The sequence below is a fragment of the Aotus nancymaae genome, unplaced genomic scaffold (assembly GCF_030222135.1).
Source record: "Aotus nancymaae isolate 86718 unplaced genomic scaffold, 86718_ANA_hifiasm-v0.15.2.pri h1tg000029l, whole genome shotgun sequence".
Classification (NCBI taxonomy): Eukaryota; Metazoa; Chordata; class Mammalia; order Primates; family Aotidae; genus Aotus; species Aotus nancymaae.
The window spans coordinates 6,276,036-6,295,036 of NW_026988442.1; the positions used below are offsets into that span (position 1 = coordinate 6,276,036).

At 45.5% G+C, this 19,001-nt stretch overlaps 1 long non-coding RNA gene across 2 annotated transcripts in view; it reads left to right on the top strand.

Annotated features, from left to right (window-relative positions):
• Positions 1 to 18,086, top strand: part of LOC135276925 (uncharacterized) — a 41,322-nt gene extending 23,236 nt beyond the window's left edge. Inside the window, exons 2-5 of one of the 2 annotated variants that reach the window (XR_010344471.1) lie at positions 324 to 388; positions 3,773 to 3,902; positions 7,073 to 7,197; positions 15,861 to 18,086. This is a non-coding gene — a long non-coding RNA (uncharacterized LOC135276925). The remainder of the gene's footprint in view (positions 1 to 323; positions 389 to 3,772; positions 3,903 to 7,072; positions 7,198 to 15,860) is intronic. The other variant, XR_010344472.1, reaches the window with a different exon arrangement.
• The last annotated feature ends 915 nt before the right edge of the window (positions 18,087 to 19,001 follow it).

Consider the following 19,001-nt stretch of genomic DNA (forward strand, 5'->3'; position numbering starts at 1 on the left):
TATTTCCTACTAGTACTTTAAGAATAAGAACAGATATAATTCAATATTATATATATCTGGAAACAGATCTGATATGATTAGACTTTGTGCTCCCACCCAAATTTCATCTTGAATCGTAATCCCCAGGTGTTAACGGGAAGACCTGGTAGGAGGTGACTGGGTTATGGGGGCAGCTCCCCCACATTGTTTATATGCTATTTTCATGATAGTGAGTGAGTTCTCACGAGAGCTGATGGTTTTATAAATAGTAGTTTGTTCTGTGCTTACATGTGCTCTCTTCCTCTCCCCACCCCTGTTCGCCACCTCACCTGCTGCCATGTAAGATGTGCTTGCTTTCCCTTCTGCTGTGATTTTAAGTTTCCTCAGGCCTCGCCAGCCATGCAGAACTGTGAGTAAATTAAACCTCTTTCTTTTACAAATTACTCAGTCTAGGGAAGTTCTTTATAGCAGCATGAGAACAGATTAATACAAGATCACTTTTTAATTTTAATTTAATTTAATTTTATTTTTTGAGATGGAGTTTCGCTCTTGTTGCCCAGGCACAATCTCGGCTCACTGCAACCTCCTCCTCCTGGGTTCAAGCAATTCTCCCACCTCAGCCTCCTGAGTAGCGGGATTACAGGTGGCCACCACCATGTATGGCTAATTTTGTATTTTTCGTAGAGATGGGGTTTTACCATGTTGGTCAGGCTGGTCTCAAACTCCTGACCTCAGGTCATCCACCCACCTTGGCTCCCAAAGTGCTGGGATTACAGGCTTGAGCCACTGTGGCTGGCCCAAGGTCACCCTTAAAAAAAAGTTTCTGATGTAACTTTTAATGTCTGCTGAACTATTTTAAGACACTCAAGTGTCTGGGGTAATTGTTACACACAAAGGAAAGCATTGGGTTCTTACTAATCTGGGACCTGGTGTGGTGACTCATACCTGTAATCCCAGCACTTTGAGAGGCAAGGCAGGCAGATCACCTGCGGTCAGGAGTTTGAGATCAGGCTGACCAACATGTTGAAACCCCGTCTCTACTAAAAATACAAAAATTAACTGGTGAACACTTGTAATCTCAGCTACTCAGGAGGTTGAGGGGGGAGAATCACTTGGATCCAGGAGGTGGAGTTTGCAGTGACTTGAGATTACACCACTACACTCCAGCCTGGGTGACAGAGCAAGACTTTGTCTCAAAAAAACAAACAACAAACAAACCAAAAAAAAAACATCTGGGCTGGAGAAATGTACAGGAGACACACCCAAGCAGTTGATGGAATCTCTGTCTTCTGTTTCATGGTGAGGCAGGGATTCCCAGAGAGCATGATCCCTGTTTGTCTGGGATGCCTCTGCTCCCAACCAGGGCCCTCTACAGACAGACAGCTCTGGTCACCCTTGGGTTGTAAACAGATCGTCAAGTTCCCTGGGCTCCAGCCATCCCTCCCTCCTTCACAGGCCCCACCTGAGCATTTAAACGTCATCTGGAACTTTGCCTGAGCAAAGGGGTCTCATGGGTCTCATTTGCTGTCTTGCTGCAGACACTGAAGGAGCTGAGCACAAACTTTCCATTATTTTCAAAGGGGCATCATACTGAGTTTCTGAGGTGGTTAGAAAAATCCACGACTTCTGTCACTAAAGTTGAAGATGGGGGCATTTTTTTAAGTGAACAGAAAAGGAATGAATTTTAGGAGCATTGTTTAATTCTCAAATATCATTATAACCATGCAGAAGGAAAGATAAATAATTACTCATGGTTCCATTACCACTTGTTTTCACATTTTTAATGCCAGTCAGCAAAAGTGGTAGGTTTAAAAGAACAATTCAATTTCTTACCTCAAAGATTTTCTGCGAGTGAATTTCACTGTGGCGTGTTGAGCGCTTCTGTTGCAATACGTGTGTGTTCAATTCTGCCTATAGATGTAGCTTCTCTCCAGCTATTAAGCCACTCACAGTTTAATTCATGTATATTGTCAGTTCATTAGGGAGTACAAGGCAGAGGGGTTTTGAAAACTCTATTTTCATTCAATCCAGTGCATGTGGAAAAAAAGAAAACTCTATTTTCTCCAACTACATTTTCTACACACTTTCTTTCTTTCTTTTTTTTTTTTTTTGAGATGGAGTTTCACTCTTGTTGCCCAGGCTAGAGTGCAATGGTGCAATCTCGGCTCACTGCAACCTCCGCCTCCCAGGTTCAAGCGATTCTCCTGCCTCAGCCTCCTGAGTAGCTGGGATTACAGGCATGCACCACCATGCCAGGCTAATTTTATATTTTTAGTAGAAACGGGGTTTCTCTATGTTGGTCAGGCTGGTCTCAAACTCCCAATCTCAGATGATCCACCCACTTCAGCTTCCAAAGTGCTGGGATTACAGGCGTGAGCCACGGTGTCTACTGTAGTCTTTGAATCCCCTTTCCCATCCCTCAGTGATATCTATAGTAGATGCTGTTGGTGCCTTAACAATACAGCTCTGAAATCCATACCAACTTCTTGGTTTTTTGTTTTTTGAGACCGAGTCTCACTCTGTTGCTCAGGCTAGAGTGCAGTGGCACGATCTTAGCTAACTGCAACCTCTGCACTCCAGCCTGAGTGACAGGCAAGACTGTCTCAAAAAAAAAAAAGGAAAAAAAGACTCTTCCTCTCAGAGAGCTGGAAATCTATGTTCCAGGATTCTCCCTGCTCCCCACCTCACCCAGCTGCCCTTCCCAGCCTAGTTCTCCACTGTCCACATTCATACAGAGAAGAGACTCTGACCCTCCTCCTTGGCTGGCCTCCTGGGAGGACTCCCTCGGGCTGGGCTCTGCAGCTGGAGGCCCCCACAGAGGCGGTGGACTCCGCTGAGATGGTGAATGCTATTATTTTGAATGCCACATGACTTTATGTGGACCCTTTTCACTCCCGAGGTCACGCCTCAGGCAAAGGCGGTCAGGGCTTCCCTCAGCTTCTGCCAGCCGCTGTTCTCCAGCCTCTTTCTGGGGGAAGTGTCTCTTTGCTGGATACCACCTGGGCAACCCTAGGTATCCACCCCTGCTCCGCTGTATGCTCCTTCCTAAGGAGACGGGGGCCCTTGATGCACTCTTTCTGCCCTCAGGCTAAGGGAAAGGCCTCATCCTCTCCTTCTGGTGCCTGCTTATCCACAACAGGCTGCTTCATCAGGCCTCCCCTTTTCACAGTTTTTCATTCAAGAAGCACTGCCAGCCTCTGGCTTTATGAGCACTCCCAAAGTCCAGGGGATATGTGTCAACTCTCCCAAAATCCCTGAATGTGTGAATATCCAAACTGAGTCCCTAATAGCCTCCCCAAAGCTGCTTCTCCTGTAGTCTTCCTATCACAGCTAATAGCAATTTCATCCTTCCAGATGCTCAGGCCAAAACCCCTGGAGTGATCCCCGACTGTTATTTTTTCCCCATACCCTATATCCAATGTGAGAGCAAATCCATCAGCAACACATTCAAGTACATCCAGAATCCAACGGCTTCCCATCACCTTCACAGCTATCATCTCTCACCTGAATTATTGTGATATCCTCCCAACACATCTCTGTTGGGAGAGATCTCTGCTTCTGCTCTGCCCCTTGTATCAACTATCCAGTACCATATTATGCTCACTGAATATCTGTATTGGATATTATGGAGTACATTTCATAAGAAACAGTCACAAAACCTTAGTGGCCTACAATACTAATGCCTCTGGGGTTAACTGGGGATCGGCTGATGGCTCACGCCTGTGTCTGGGGGTCAGCTGGTTGAGTTGACTGAGGCTATTCAGCTCTGCTCCATCTGTTTCTCATCCTCCAGCAGGCTCCCCTGGGCAGATTCTCGGGATGATGGCAGAGGCACCAGACAGCAAGTGGAAACCTGCAAGGCTCCCTGAAGCCTAGGTTTGGAACTGCTGTGCCATCACTTCTGCCTCATTATATGGGCCAAAGTAAGTCATATGGTCAAGCCCAGAGTCAGAGTAGAAGGTCCTTACCAAGTACATGACTGAAATAAAATTAAGTGGTAGGAAGGTGCATGTTGCCTCTTGTTGGGTGAAGCTGCAATGTGACAGCAAAGGGTGTAGATGAGAGGAGGGATGAAGACTGGAGCTGTTAACACAATCAGCCTCCCACATCCCTGTCCTGAGAACATTCCGTAGATAGAGCACTTCTCTGCTTAAAACTTTCCCAACTATAAAACTCTTAGAAGAAAATTTAGGAAGAAAGCTTTATGACATTGGATTTGGCAATAATTTCTTACATATGAGGCCAAAAGCACAGGCAACAAAAGTAAAAATAAAAATAGATAAATTGGGTTATGCTAAAATTTAAAACTTCTGTGCATCAGAGGACACTATCAAATGAAGAGGCAGTCTACAGAATGGGAGAAAATATTTGAAAGTATATATGTAATAAAGGGTTAATATTGAAGCCTACAAAACAAACAACCCAAATAAAAATGGGCAAAGGACTTAAGTAGGCATTTCTCCAAAGAAGACATAAAATGGCCAACGAACACACGAAAAGATGCTCAGCATCACTCATCACCAGGGAAATGCAACTCAAAACCACAGTGAGATACCATCTGACACCAATAAGGTAACTATTATCAAAACAAAAAATAAACAACAACAACAAAAATCAAACAAAAAGCCAGGTGCAGTGTAATCCCAGCTCACGCCTATAATCCCAGCACTTTGGGAGGCTGAGGCAGGTGGATCACGAGGTCAGGAGTTCAAGACCACCCTGGCCAACATGGTGAAACCCTGTCTCTACTAAAAATACAAAAATTAGCTGGATGTGGTGGCGCATTCCTGTAATCCCAGATACTCAGGAGGCTGAGGCAGGAGAATTGCTTGAACCAGGACCCGGGAGGCAGAGGTTGCAGTGAGCTGAAATAGTACCACTGCACTCCAGCCTGGGCTACAGAGTGAGACTCCATCTCAAAAAAAAATCAAAAGCAACAAAAAACAAACAAAAACAAAACAAACAAAAGAAACCAAAAACAAACCAAAAACAAAAAAGCAGCAACAAATATTGGGAAAGATGTCAAAAAACTGGAGCTCCTGGCCAGGCGCGGCCACTCACAGCTATAATCCCAGCACTTTGGAAGGCCGAGGCAGGCAGATCTTAAGGCCAAGAGATGAAGACCAGCCTGGCCAACATGATGAAACCCCATCTCCACTAAAAATACAAAAATTAGCTGGGCGTGGTGGCATGCACCTGTAGTCCCAGCTACTCAGGAGGCGGAGGCAGGAGAATCGTTTGAACCTGGGATGCAGAAGTTGCAATGAGCTGAGAGTGTGCCACTGCACTCCAGCCTGGTAACAGAGGGAGACTCCATTACATATACATACACACTCACACACACACACACACACACACACAGATGCTGGAACCCCTGTGCATGGTTGCTGGGAATGTAAAATGGTACAGTCACTGTGGAAAACAGTATGGTGATCCCTCAAAAAATTAAACATAGAATGACCCTATGATCCAGCAATTCCACTTCTGGGTATATGATATGGTTTGGCTGTGTCCCCACCCAATCTCATCTTGAATTGCAGCTCCCATAATTCCCACAGATTGTGAAAGGAACTGGGTGGGAGATAATTGAATCATGGGGGGCAGTTTCCCCCATACCAATCTGCCTTGAGTAAGAGAGAGCAGGTGAAGAGAGCGTCTAGGTGACAGCTGGCACTGATTACACCAACTGTAATGAGAATCAGCCAGCCCCAGTCACGCCTGATTGCAACAACACCAGTGACTGTATTGGCTTCCTATTGCTGCTCTTACAGACTTTGCAACTTAAAATAACACAAATTGGCTAGGAACAATGGCTCATGCCTGTAATCCCAGCACTTTGGGAGACCGAGTCTGGTGGATCACTTGAGGTCAGGAGTTCGAGACCAGCCTGGCCAACATGGAGAAACTCCGTCTCTACTAATAATACAAAAATTAGCTGGATGTGGTGGTGCATGTCTATAATACTCGAAGGGCTGAGGCAAGAGAATCGCTTGAACCTGGGAGGCAGAGGTTGCAGTGAGTCGAGATCACGCCATTGCATTCCAGCCGGGGTGACAAGAGTGAAACTCTGTCTCCAAATAAAAGAAAATAAAATAGCACAAATTTATTATCTCACAATTCTATACATCCAACACAGGTCTCACTGGGCTAAAATCAAGGTATCAGCATGGCTGCGCTCCTTTCTGGAGGCTCTATGAGGAGAAGCTGTTTCTTTACTCATTCAGGCTATTGGCAGAATTCAGTCCCTTTCAGCTGTAGAACTGAGGTCCCTTTGCTGCTGTGAGTGAAGGCTATTCCCTGCTTCTGGAGGCTGCCTCTTGGCTCATGGCCCCCTTCCTCTAATTCAAAGCCAACAATGGTGGGTAAATTCCTTTCATGCTTTGAATCTCCCCTAGAGCCAAGATTTTGCCATGGTGCCCAGGCTGGTCTTGAACTCCTGGGCTCAAGCGATCTGCCAATCTCAGTCTCCCAAAGCCTCTTTTCTACTTTTAAGGGCCTGTGTGACTACATTAGACCTACCTAGACAGTCCAGGATAATTTCCTTACTCAAAGGTTCATAAATTTAATTGCATTTGCAAAGTCCCCTTTACCATGTAATGTAGCATGCGTAGGTCTAACATGAGGGATTAGAGAATTGACATCTTTAGATCATTACTCTCCCTACCACTATGACCCCAGGTGAGAGAGCATCAGAAGAACCGCCCAGCTGAGTCCAACCCAAAGACTGACCCACATAGACACCAGCAAATAAGATGAGTGGTTTGCTCATGCAGCAATAATGCACAAGTACATCATGACCACAATAATCTCTGATCACAAAAAGCCAAAGGAAAATGCCCTTGGAATATGTACTTAAAATGCAAAGAAGTCTCTCAAACCTTAAGAGCTCTTAGAGACAAAGTTTTTGGGGCTCACTCAGAACCCTGATCCAATCTTCTTGCTGTTAAATGTTCCTCAAAATGAGAAACAGGTAATAAATCTTGGGAGACAATGGATCCTCCAAATGAATTATCAGTAAAATGTAGAGGTCAGACCCAAATGACTATTAAATGTCTACCCATGCTCCCTGCTTTTCTGATTATCTCACACCCAGCTGCATGTTGGAAATTGGCTGTGGTGCCAGATGGGTCTCTTCAGGTCTGCCATTGGTCCTGCAAGAAGGTGGACACATTTCGCATTATGCAACATCAGTTGAGAAAAAGTCTTCATTGTGAAAAGGTGAGTTCTACAAGACAAGGATAGCAAGACAAGGTCACACGTGGTCTTCAGCCTCTCATCAAATCAAGGACCAATCTGCCATAGCCACGACAGCTGCTGGACACCCAGTAGGCTGATTCCAGTAAAAGGACAGCACCCAAGCTCTGGTGCCCATTGGCCTGGGATACTTGGCCAGTGGGGAACTGCAACAGCCCAGGGACTAGAAGGTCCTCAACTGCCCCAGCTGTAAGGCTCCTGATATTCCCAGACAACCCCATTTTACAGCTGACTTCCCAGATCCAAACCATTTGGTACCAGTCCATGCAATCCTTCATTGACAAGGCCACTTTCTCATTCTTGCTTTATAAGAAGAAAGACCAGTCGGGTGTGGTGGCTCATACCTGTAATCCCAGCATTTTGGGAGTCCGAGGTAGGTGAATCACCTGAGGTCAGGAGTTTAAGACCAGCCTGGTCAACATGGTGAAACCCCATCTCTACTAAAAATTTTAAAAAAATAAAAAAATAAAAATTAGGGCCGGACGCAGTGGCTCATGCCTGTAATCCCAGCACTTTGGGAGGCTGAGGCGGGTGGATCACAAGATCAGGAATTCGAGAGCAGCCTGACCAACATGGTGAAACCCCATCTCTACTAAAAATATGTAAATTAGCCGGGCGTGGTGGCGCATGCCTGTAATCGCAGCTACTCAGAAGGCTGAGGCAGGAGAATCGCTTGAACCTGGGAGACGGAGATTGCAGTGAGCCGAAATTGTGCCATTGCACTCCAGCCTGGGTGACAGAGCTAGACTCTGTCTAAAAAAAAAAAAAAAGAAAGAAAGAAAGAAAGAAAAAGCTGGGTGTGGTGGCAGGTGCCCGAAACCCCAGCTACTTGGGAGACTGAGGCAGGAAAATAGCTTGAACCTGGAAGGCGGAGGTGACAGCTTGAGTGACAGAGCGAGATTTCATCTCCAAAAAAAAAAAAAAAAAAAGAGAGAATAGTGACAGTTCTTGAGTTTGATTCTCACTGAAAAACTTCATACAGATTCATGTCTATGGCATAAAATCATATTACTAAAGGGCTACTATATATAAGATGTAATAGCCAAAAGGAAGTGCAAGTAAAGGTGTTTTGGGCACTGAAATAGTGAGAGAAATCATTGACGATGACAGGGTTCCTATATCCCCTCAGACCTTACCAGAAGGCTGGTGGCTTCTTACTCTGCTTTGTTTCTGTTTTTGTTTTTGTTTGTGAGTTTGTTTTTTTTTTTTTTTTAATTGCATTTTAGGTTTTGGGGTACATGTGAAAAACATGCAAAGTTGTTGCATAGGTGCATTCATGGCAGTGTGATTTGCTGCCTTCCTCCCCCTCACCCATATCTGGCATTTCTCCCCATGCTATCCCTCCCCAACTCCCCCCCCCGCTGTCCCCCCCCACTCCCTCACAACAGACCCCCGTGTATAGTGCTCCCCTCCCTGTGTCCATGTGTTCTCCTTGTTCAACACCCTCCTATGAGTGAGAACATGTGGTGTTTGGTTTTGTGTTCTTGTGAGTTTGTTTTTGAGATAGGATCTTGCTCTGACACCCAGGCTAGAGTAATCATGATTAGACATTGTAATCATAGCTCACTGCAGCTTCAACTTCCTGGACTCAAGCAATCCTCCCACCTCAGCCTCCCCAAATCCTGATATTATACTGTGAGCCACTACACTCAGCCTGCTTTATTTTTTTATTTTTTATTTTAGAGATGGAGTTTTGCTCTTTTTGCCCAGGCTGGAGTGCAATGGCATGATCTCAGCTCACTGCAATCTCTGCCTCCCGGGTTCAAGCTGTTCTCCTCCTGCTTCATTTTTATATTAAAAAATTTATTAACTTGGCTAGACGCGGTGGTTCATGCCTGTAATCCCAGCACTTTGGAAGTCCGAGGCAGTTGGATCACCAGATCAACAGATCGAGATCATCCTGGCCAACACGGTGAAATCCTGTCTCTACTAAAAATACCAAAATGAGCTGGGTGTGGTGGTATGCGCCTGTAGTCCCAGCTACTCAGGAGGCTGAGGAAGGAGAATTGCTTGAACCCAGGAGGCAGGGGTTGTAGTGAACAGAGATTGTACCACTGCACTCCAGCCTGGGTGACAAGAGCAAAACTCTGTCTCGAAAAAAAAAAAATTAACTTACAAAAAAGAGAGAGAGAGAGAGACTAGGTCTCATTATGTTGCCCAGACTGGTCTTGAATTCCAGGCCTCAAGTGATCCTCCTGCCTTGGCCTCCCAAAGTGCTGGGATTACAGGTGTGAGCCACCATGCCCAGCCTAGGCTGCTTTCTTAAAAGGCTCACTTAGTAGAGCTTAGACACTTTGCAAAGAAAAATACTTCAATAGTCTGTCAGGTCGAAAATTGAAAGTCAACGTAAGCATCATGTCCAAAATTGCAAAAAACATCATTTGCCAAGCAATTTGGGTTTTTGTTTGTTTGTTTGTTTTTGCTTTTGTTTTTTTGAGACGGAGTTTCACTCTTGTTTCTCAGGCTAGAGTGCAGTGGCATAATCTCGGTTCATTACAACCTCCACCTCCCGGGATCAAACAGTTCTCATACCTCAGCCTCCTGAGTAGATGGAATTACAGGCTACCAAGCAATTTGTTTTGAACAGTTGCCTTGCCTATGAAGGCAGCCAGTAGAAGATAACATTGTATTGCAGCAATGTAAACATAGACCTTCTTCTTATAAACACATGCCCTAAAGACCGTGTGCAGCTCATTCAAACTTGGAAGTCAGCAATTGCATGTTGACGTAATGATTGGAAGTTTTCAGATAGGAAAAAACCACAAGGTGTGTCTTTTTAGGTGAACTAGGGAGATTAATAGTTACATTAACATCAGACTATTACTAGACATATTCACTGCTGCGGGAGAACCATATCCTCACACCATAGCTTGGCCTCATGATAGGGGAGAAAATCACCTGCATCTATAAATATGAAATGTGACTTACTATAATGGGACTATAATGTTGAAGATTTTATTATTTTATTTTATTTTGGAGACAGTGTCTCACTCTGTTGCCCAGGCTAGAGTGCAGTGGTGTGATCTTGGCTCACTGCAAACTCTGCCTCTCAGGTTCAAGCAGTTCTCCTGCCTCAGCCTCCTGCGTAGCTGGGATTACAGGCACAATGTTTATATTTTTAGTAGAGACGGAGTTTCACCATGTTGGTCAGGCTGATCTCGAACTCCTGACCTCGTGATCTGCCCACCTTGGCCTCCCAAAGTGCTGGGATTACAGGTGTGAATGTTGAAGATTTTTAATGATCAGTCAAGGTCAATGGATTACAAGCTTTTGAAGTGTCTAAAGTTTGTCCCAGCCAAAGATTATCTGGACAGAGAGAGACTTAGAAGAGTGTCTTAGCCTACTTTGGCTGTCATAGCAAAATATCATAGACTGGGTGACTTAACCAACAGAAATGTATTTTCTCACAGTTCTGGAGGCTGAATGCCTAAGATCAGGATAACAGCAAGGTCAGGGTATGGTGAGGGCCCTCTTCCCGACTTGCAGATGGCTGCCTTCTCGCTGCAAGCCCACATGGCCTTTCCTCAGTGCACGCATGTGGAGAGACAGCAATCTCTCTCATTTCCTCTTCCTATAGGGCCACCAGTCCTATGCCTCCACCCTTATGACCTCACTTAACCTTATCATGAAACAGTAGCAACCAGTAAGAAAGGTGTGGAAACTACTGCTCAGAGCAAGGAGGTCTGGAGTACTCAAAGGAGGCTTGATTAGTTCGTTAGTTAGTTAGTTAAGAGGCAGAATCTTGCTCTGTCGCCCAGACTGGAGTGCAGTGGCAGGATCATAGCTCACTGTAGCCTCAAACTCCTGGGCTCAAGCCATTCTCCTGCTTTAGTCTTCTGAGTGGCTGGGACTGCAAGTACACGTGACCATGCCAGGCTAATATTTAAAAAAAATTTTTATAGAGATGGGGTCTCACTTTGTTTTCCAGGCTTTATTTATTTATTTACTGAGACAGAGTCTTGCTCTGTCATTCAGGCTGGAATGCAGTGGCTCAACCTTGGCTCACGACAACCTCTGTCTCCTGGGTTCAAGCAATTCTCCCGCCTCAGTCTCCGGAGTAGCTGGGATTATAGGTGCCTGCCACCACACCTGGCTAATTTTGTATTTTTAGTAGAGACAAGGTTTCATCATGTTGACCAGGCTAATCCCAAACTCCTGATCTTATGATCCACCCGCCTTGGCCTCCCAAAGTGCTGGGATTACAGGCATGAGCCACCACGCAGGCCATTTTTTTATTTGTATGGATTTAGGGGGCACAAGTGTAGATTTCTTACGTGTACATACTATGTAGTGGTAAAGCCTGAGTTTGAATATATCCATCACCCGAATAGTGAACATTGTACCCAATAGGTGATTTTTAAATTATTACTACAGGCATAAGCCTACGCCTGGAGGGTCATTTTTTGTTTTAAGAGACAGAGTCTTGCTCTGTCTCCCAGGCTGAAGTACAGTGGTGCAATCATAGCTATAGCCTGGAACTCCTGGCTTAGCCTCTCAAGTAGCTAGGAATACAGGTGTATGCCACCATGCCCAGCTAATTTTTACTCTTATTTTTGTAGAGACAGGGTCTCGTTGTGTTGTCCAGGCTGGTCTCAAAACTCCTGGGCTCAAGTAATCCTCCCACCTTGGCCACTCAAAGTTCTGGAATTACAGGTGTGAGCCACTGCACTCAGCCTATAACAGATAATTTTTCAACCCTCATTCCCCTCTCACTCTCCCACCTTTTGGAGTCTGCAGTGTCTATTATTTCACTCTGAATGTCCATGTGTATTCATTGTTTAGTTTCCACTTATAAGTGAGAACATGCAGTATTTGACTTTCTGTTTCTGAGCTATTTCTCTTAGGATAGTAGCCTCCCATTCCATTCATGTTGCTGCAAATGATACAATTTTATTCTTTTTTTATGACCGAGTAGTATTCCATGGTGTGTGTGTGTGTACACTACATCTTCTTTATTCAATCATCCATGGATGGATACTTAGGTTGATTCCATATCTTTGCTATTGTGAATAAATAGTGCTGCAATAAACCTACGAGTGTAAGTATCTATTATATAATGATTTCTTTCCCTTTGGGAATATATGCAGAAGTGGGATTGCTGGGTCAAATGGTAGTTCTTTGAGAAATCTTCAAGTAAGACTCTTTTTTTTTTTTTTTTTTTTTTGAGACAGAGTCTTGCTCTGTCACCCAGGCTGAAGTGCAGTGGTGCAATCTCAGCTCACTGCAACCTCTGCTCACAGCAACCTCTGCCTCTGGGTTTAAGCAATTCTCATGTGTCAGCCTCCTGAGTAGCTGGATTACAGGCACCCACCACCACGCCTGGCAAACTTTTGTATTTTTAGTAGAGACAGGGTTTCACCATGTTGGCCAGGCTGGTCTCAAACTTGTGGCCTCAAGTGATCTGCCTGCCTCTGACTCCCAAAGTGCTGGGATTACAGGCATGAGCCACCACACCCTGTCCAAAGAAGACTTCCTAAAGTTAGGACTATCTTGGGATGATAAAATCTTAATTGTAACTTTCCTAAAGCATGAATACAGTCAAGTAAATCCCTTGCTCATTGGCTTCCCATTGCTCTTTTTTTTTTAAAGATGGGGTTTTGCCATGATGGCCAGGCTGGTCTTGAACTCCTGACCTCAGGTGATCCACCCACCTCGGCCTCCCAAAGTGCTAGGATTACAGGCGTGAGCCACCGTGCCCGGCCCCCATTGCTCTTAAAAGAAATGTCTAGACTTTTTACCACTGCCTCTCGACCTCCGATTCCAGTGCTCTGCCTCCTCTCCTGCCAGGCTCTAATGCAATCCCACTGAGCTTCTTCCAGTCCCAAGGAGAGTACTTTCCCCTTCAGGCATGTGCCCACGTTGTTTTGTCTGCCTGGAACACTTATCCAACCAATACCTCACACCTCATCCCTCCACCCTCAGTTTGTGCCTCCTGGCTGCTCTCATCCCTGAGGTCTCAATGGAAAGAATGCTTCCTCCAGGAGCCTCAGGTGACCCCACCAGGGCTGGTTATGTGTACTTTTTTTTGTTTGTTTTTGAGACAGAGTCCCACTTTGCCACCCAGGCTGCAGTGCAGTGGCACGATCTTGGCTCACTGCAACTTCTGCCTCCCGGGTTCAAGCTATTCTTCTGCTTCAGCCTCCTGAGTAGTTGGGATCACAGGCATGCGCCACCACGCCTGGCTAATTTTTTTGTATTTTTAGTAGAGATGGGGTTTCACCATGTTGGTCAGGCTGGTCTCAAACTCCTAACTGCCTTGGCCTCCCAAAGTGCTATGATTACAGGTGTGAGCAACCGTGGCCAGCCTGACAGTGTGCTGATCTTAAAGGGGAAGAAGGGCAAGGATCTCTGGCAGCTCTGGGGGAAGCTCTGGGCCACATCCCAGTGCAGCTTTGAGGGCATCTGAGGGAGTTTATAACAGGCTGCAGGAAATGTTTGTGCACGCGCAGTCTATGTCCCTGTGAGGCACACTATACCACAAGTTGGATCTAAGTTTAGGTTGTTTCTGAGATGTTCCCCCATTTCGAGGTCCTCTAAAAATAGCTTCTCTGTTACTTAGGAAATCTGTCTTACTGTGGAACACAAATATGCTGATTTGAGTCCAACAGAAAGAAGCATTACTGCGTGAGAGAAAAACCAGGGCTGTTAGTGAGTGAGGGACATGGGTGTGTAAGGAACTATTTGAAATTACTTTCCTTGTCCTTTAGAATGTATGCAATGCCCCCCTCCCCCCACCAATCCCAGCAATGTTCTACACTAAAAATGCAGTGCAGAGGGGGCTTCGCCGTGGAAATTTGGTGAATCTAGGAGGGAGATATGGGCAGCATTCCAAGGCCTGCTTTGCAACACAGCATGTATCAGTGAGAGAAATGCTGAAAAACAGAGAAAAGGAAGGGTTGATATTTCTATGCTGGCAGTTGATCACAGTCTTGTTCAGTGAAGCTGCTTCAGGGCTGTTGCCATGGGAACCAGACGTGATTCAGTCATTTATTGAATGCAGCTTCCATGGCTGACGCTCTGAAGCTGGATCAGGGTTTCCCCCTCTTGTCAGGTGTTTTGAAGCTGCCAGGGTATTTCCTTCCAATACGTGTGTTTGTGTTTTTCTTAATTTTTTTTTTTTTTTTTTTTATCAATACAGACAGGGTTTCTCTATGTAGCCTAGGCTGGTCTTGAACTCCTGGGCTCAAGCGATCCTCTCACCTCAGAATCCTAATTTTTATTTTGTGTAGAGACAGGATCTCACTCCGTTGCCCAGGCTGGTCCCAAACTCCTCTGGCTCAAGTGATCCTTCCATTTTGTACTCCCAAAATGCTGAGATTAAAGGCATGAGTCCCTGTGCTTGACCCCAATACATGTGTTTCTATTTGTATTTCGTAATTTTGTCATGTTTTAAAAATATTTATTTGTACATTTTTCAGACAGGGTTGCACTCTATCTCCCAGGCTGGAGTGCAGTGGCATGATCACAGCTCACTGCAGCCTCTACCTCCTGGGCTCAAGTGATCCTCCTGCCTCAGTCTCCCAAGTAACTGGGACCACAGGTGTGCACCACCACTCCTGGATAATTTTTGAATAATTTTTTTTGAGACAGAGTCTTGTTTTGTTGCCCAGGCTGGAGAGCAGTGGTACATCTCAACTCACTGCAACCTCCACCTCCCGGGTTCAAATGATTCTTTGTGCCTCAGCCTCCCAAGTAACTGGGACTCCGGGTGTGTGCCACCATACCTGGCTAATTTTTTTATATTTTTTATAGAGATGGGATTTTGCCATGTTAGTCTGGCTGGTCTCAAACTCCTGGCCTCAAGTGATCTACCCACCTTAGCCTCCCAGAGTGCTGGGATTATAGGTGTAAGCCACTGTGCCTCACCTAAAATAATTTTTGCAGAGACAAAGTCTCACAATGTTGCCTAGGCTGGTCTCAAACTCCTGAGCTCAAGCAGTCCTCCTGCCTCAGCCTCCCAAAGTGCTGAGATTATAGGTGTGAGCCACCACACCAGGCCACATGTGTTTTTAATTTCACTATCTGAACCCACAAAAAGGCTGAAATAAAATGGCTAACTGCATGAGCTTTGTTAGGAATGAAATAATTTGGCACATTTCCCAGAAGGAGCCTGTGTGTGTAAATTGTACGTGGGTGCATGCTGAATTCTGCATCCCAATGTAAAAGACAGACCTTGAGAGATCACCAAGGTCAGCCCTGATTTGCAGCCTTTGCTCTTTCCTGACCAAGCTGGTTCAGGAAAACATTCATCATCGCAGTGACTTCCTTGTAACCTTTCCAATTTCTTCACGTTCCTCATTTGTTCAGACTGGACAGTTCTCTGGTGAGAGTCTGGCCAGACATCTTGTCTCCTTAACCACTCAATGAGGTGTATCACCACTGCTGTCCTCCTCGCCTTCATCCCTCTTAGTTTTTCACACTATGCGCATGGACAGGCAGCTGACACTTAGAAACTCTGATCTGGGATTCTTTCCAGAAATGCCCACAGCGGTCAGTGTGTAGAAATCAGCACACATTGAACAGGAATCGATGAGGTGAGGGCTGGAGCAGTGGCCGTTGAAACGACTGAGTTGAGATCCTGGATTGGCCTCTCAGTGACTTATTTCCTTTTCCACGACTGCTTTCAGATTCCCGGGATGTGCTGCCCAGATTCCTCCTCGGGGCTGGAAGGATTTCTTCTCTCGGCTGCTGGAAGTGCTGTCAGCTGACAGCTGAGTGCCTCTCCAGGAACTGCCCCTCCTAAAAAGAACCACCCCTGGACGGGCACAGTGGCTCATGCCTGAAATCCCAGCACATTGGGAGGCTGAGGCGGGCAGATCACGAGGTCAGGAGTTCAAGACTAGTCTGGCCAACATAGTGAAACCCTGTCTCTACTAAAAATACAAAAAATTTAGCCAGGTGTGGTGGCGTGCGCCTGTAATCCCAGCTACTCAGGAGGCTGAGGCAGGAGAATCACATGAACCAGGGAAACGGAGGTTGCAGTGAGCTGAGATCACACCATTGCACTCCAGCCTGGGTGACAGTGTGAGACTGTCTCAAAAAAAAAAAGAAAAAAAAAGAGCCACCCCACTCCAGGCCTTGCTTCCTTCCTGGGCATCCCACAGACAATACCTGGTTTGTGGAGGGGAGGAGAAAAAGGCCTGGCCCCCTCACTCCCGTCCACCTTGCTCCAATGCAGGCATGTCTGAAGGATCACCTGGCTGGCTGCAGCCCTTACTCTACTCACAGCCCAGCTTCTCCCTGCACCCCCCCTTGCTACCTGCCCTTCCCTTCCACAGGTGCAGGTCACAAGGACACCCCCTAATAAACCTGCACACAAATGCTCTTCTCAGGATCAGCTCCTGGGATACAAATCTGCAACAACTCTGAACTTTCCAAAGGAGTTTCCTCCCTTATTTTTGCAGTGCAATTTTGGAGTGATTTATTCCATACTCAGCCTCAGGCTTAAGGCATTAGGAAAAGCCAGCCTTCTCCTCTTTCCCTGGGCCACAATGATTTCTGAATCAGGCCAGTGAGACAATGAGAAGTTGGCTGAAGCCTTTTAAAAAAGCAGCTTTCAGCTGGGTGGGGTGGCGCATGCCTGAAATCCCAGCACTTTGGGAAGCCAAGGCGGGCAGATCATTGAGGTCCGGAGTTCGAGACCAGCCTGACCAACAGGGAGAAACCCCGTCTCTACTAAAAATATAAAATTAGCTAGGCATGGTGGCACATGTCTGTAATCCCAGCTACTCAGGAGGCTGAGGCAGGAGAATCGCTTGAACCCAGGAGGCAGAGGTTGCAGTGAGCCAAGATAGTGCCATTGCATTCCAGCCTGGGCAACAAGAGTGAAACTCCATCTCTAAAAAATAAAATAAAATAAAATAATTAAAAATCAGCCTTCCTAATTTTCCAAAAGATCCACTAGACGGGAAGTTTTGACGTCCTTGGATGTGAATGAGGAACATGCATGGAGTCTGTAAGTTCCTGACAGACATCTTGAGATGATAAGGAAAGAAGCTTGGCTGACCTGGGAAAGAGGAGGCGAGAAATAATCACAAGATTTGATCTACTGGCTCACACTACACCTGCCCAGCCACACTGGAAGACAGCCTTACCCTGGATTTCCCAATCTGTGAGCCAACATGTTTACTCTTTGGCTAGCTGACTTCAAGTTCCCCATCTGTAAAATGGCATTGATGATACTGCAGCCTACCTTATGGGGATGTTTTAGAGAATAAACCTTCAATGCATGCAGCACATCAAAAGTGCTCCGCCACAAATGTTTCTGATTCTTTGGTTTTTTCTTTGTTTATTTTGTTTTGTTTTGTTTTATACTGAAGACAGGGTCTTGCTCTGTTGTCTAGATTGGATCGTAGTGGTGAGATCATAGCTCACTGCAGCCTCAACCTCCCAGGCTCAAGTGATCCTCCTGCCTCAGCCTCCTGAGTGAGTAGCTGGGACTATAGGCATGCACCACTAAGCCTGGCTAATTTTTTGTAGAGATGGAGTTTCACTATTTTGCCCAGGCTGGTTTTGAACTCCTGGGCTCAAGCAAACCTCTGGCCTCAGCCTCCCAGAGTGTTGGGATTACAGGCATAAGCCACTGCACCTGGCCTGTTACTGATTATTTTTTTTTCCTTTCAATATTTTATTTTTATTAACAAATAATTCCACATATTCATGGGGTACATATTTCGATATGTACAATGTATAGTGATCAGTTAAGGGTAATTAGCATGTTCCATCATCTCAAACAATGGATGCAGCAAACCACCACCATGGCATGTGTATACCTATGTAACAAACTTGCATGATCTGCACATGTACCCCAGAAATTATTTATAAAAAATAAATAAATAAAAATAAACTTAAAAAAAATAAATGTTTGAGCCGGGTGCAGTGGTGTGTGCCTGTAGTCCCAGCTACTCGAGACACTGAGGCTGGAGGATCGCTTGAGTCCAGGAGTTCTGGGCTGTAGATTGGGTGTCCGCACTAAGTTCGGCATCAGTATGGTACCTCCCGGGAGCGGGGGACCACCAGGTTGCCTAAGAAGGGGTGAACCAGCCCAGGTCGGAAACAGAGCAGGTCAAAACTCCTGTGCTGATCAGTAGGCGGATCATGTCTGTGAATAGCCACTGCACTCCAGCCTGGGCAACATAGCGAGATCCTGTCTCTAAAAAAAAAAGAAAGAAAAAAAAGAAACAAAAATAAATGTTTGAGATGATGGTTTTCAAAACTCATGGCTGATTTACACGATGAAAGACAGTGTGTTTTCTTTAAGCATGGGCTCCTTGAAGGTACAAAGGTCTTTCTTCGACAACAATTGGGACTTTCCTTCAGCCTGTACTTTTTTTTTTATGTGAGACTTGGAGTCAAAAGCCTGTACTTTGAAGTTTGATCCAGAGCTGAGATTTTCAAACAATTTTTAAACAATGGCATTTTACTATTTATTATTATTGTTATTATTATTTTGAGACAGGGTCTTGCTCTGTCACCCAGGTTGGAGTGCACTGGTGCAGTTACGTCTCACTGCAGCCTCAAACTCCTGGACTCAAGTAATTCTCCCACCTCGCCTCCTGAGTAGCTGGGACTACCAGCACATGCCCCCATGCCCATGCCTGACTAATTTTAAAAATTTTTGTAGAGACAGCATTTTGCAATGTTGCCCAGTCTGATCCCAAACTCCTGACCTCAAGCAATCCTCCAACCTCGGCCTCCCAAAGTGAGCAGTGGCATTTTTAAAAATTGAAATCCCATGTAGAAACCATAGCTATGATATACATAATAAT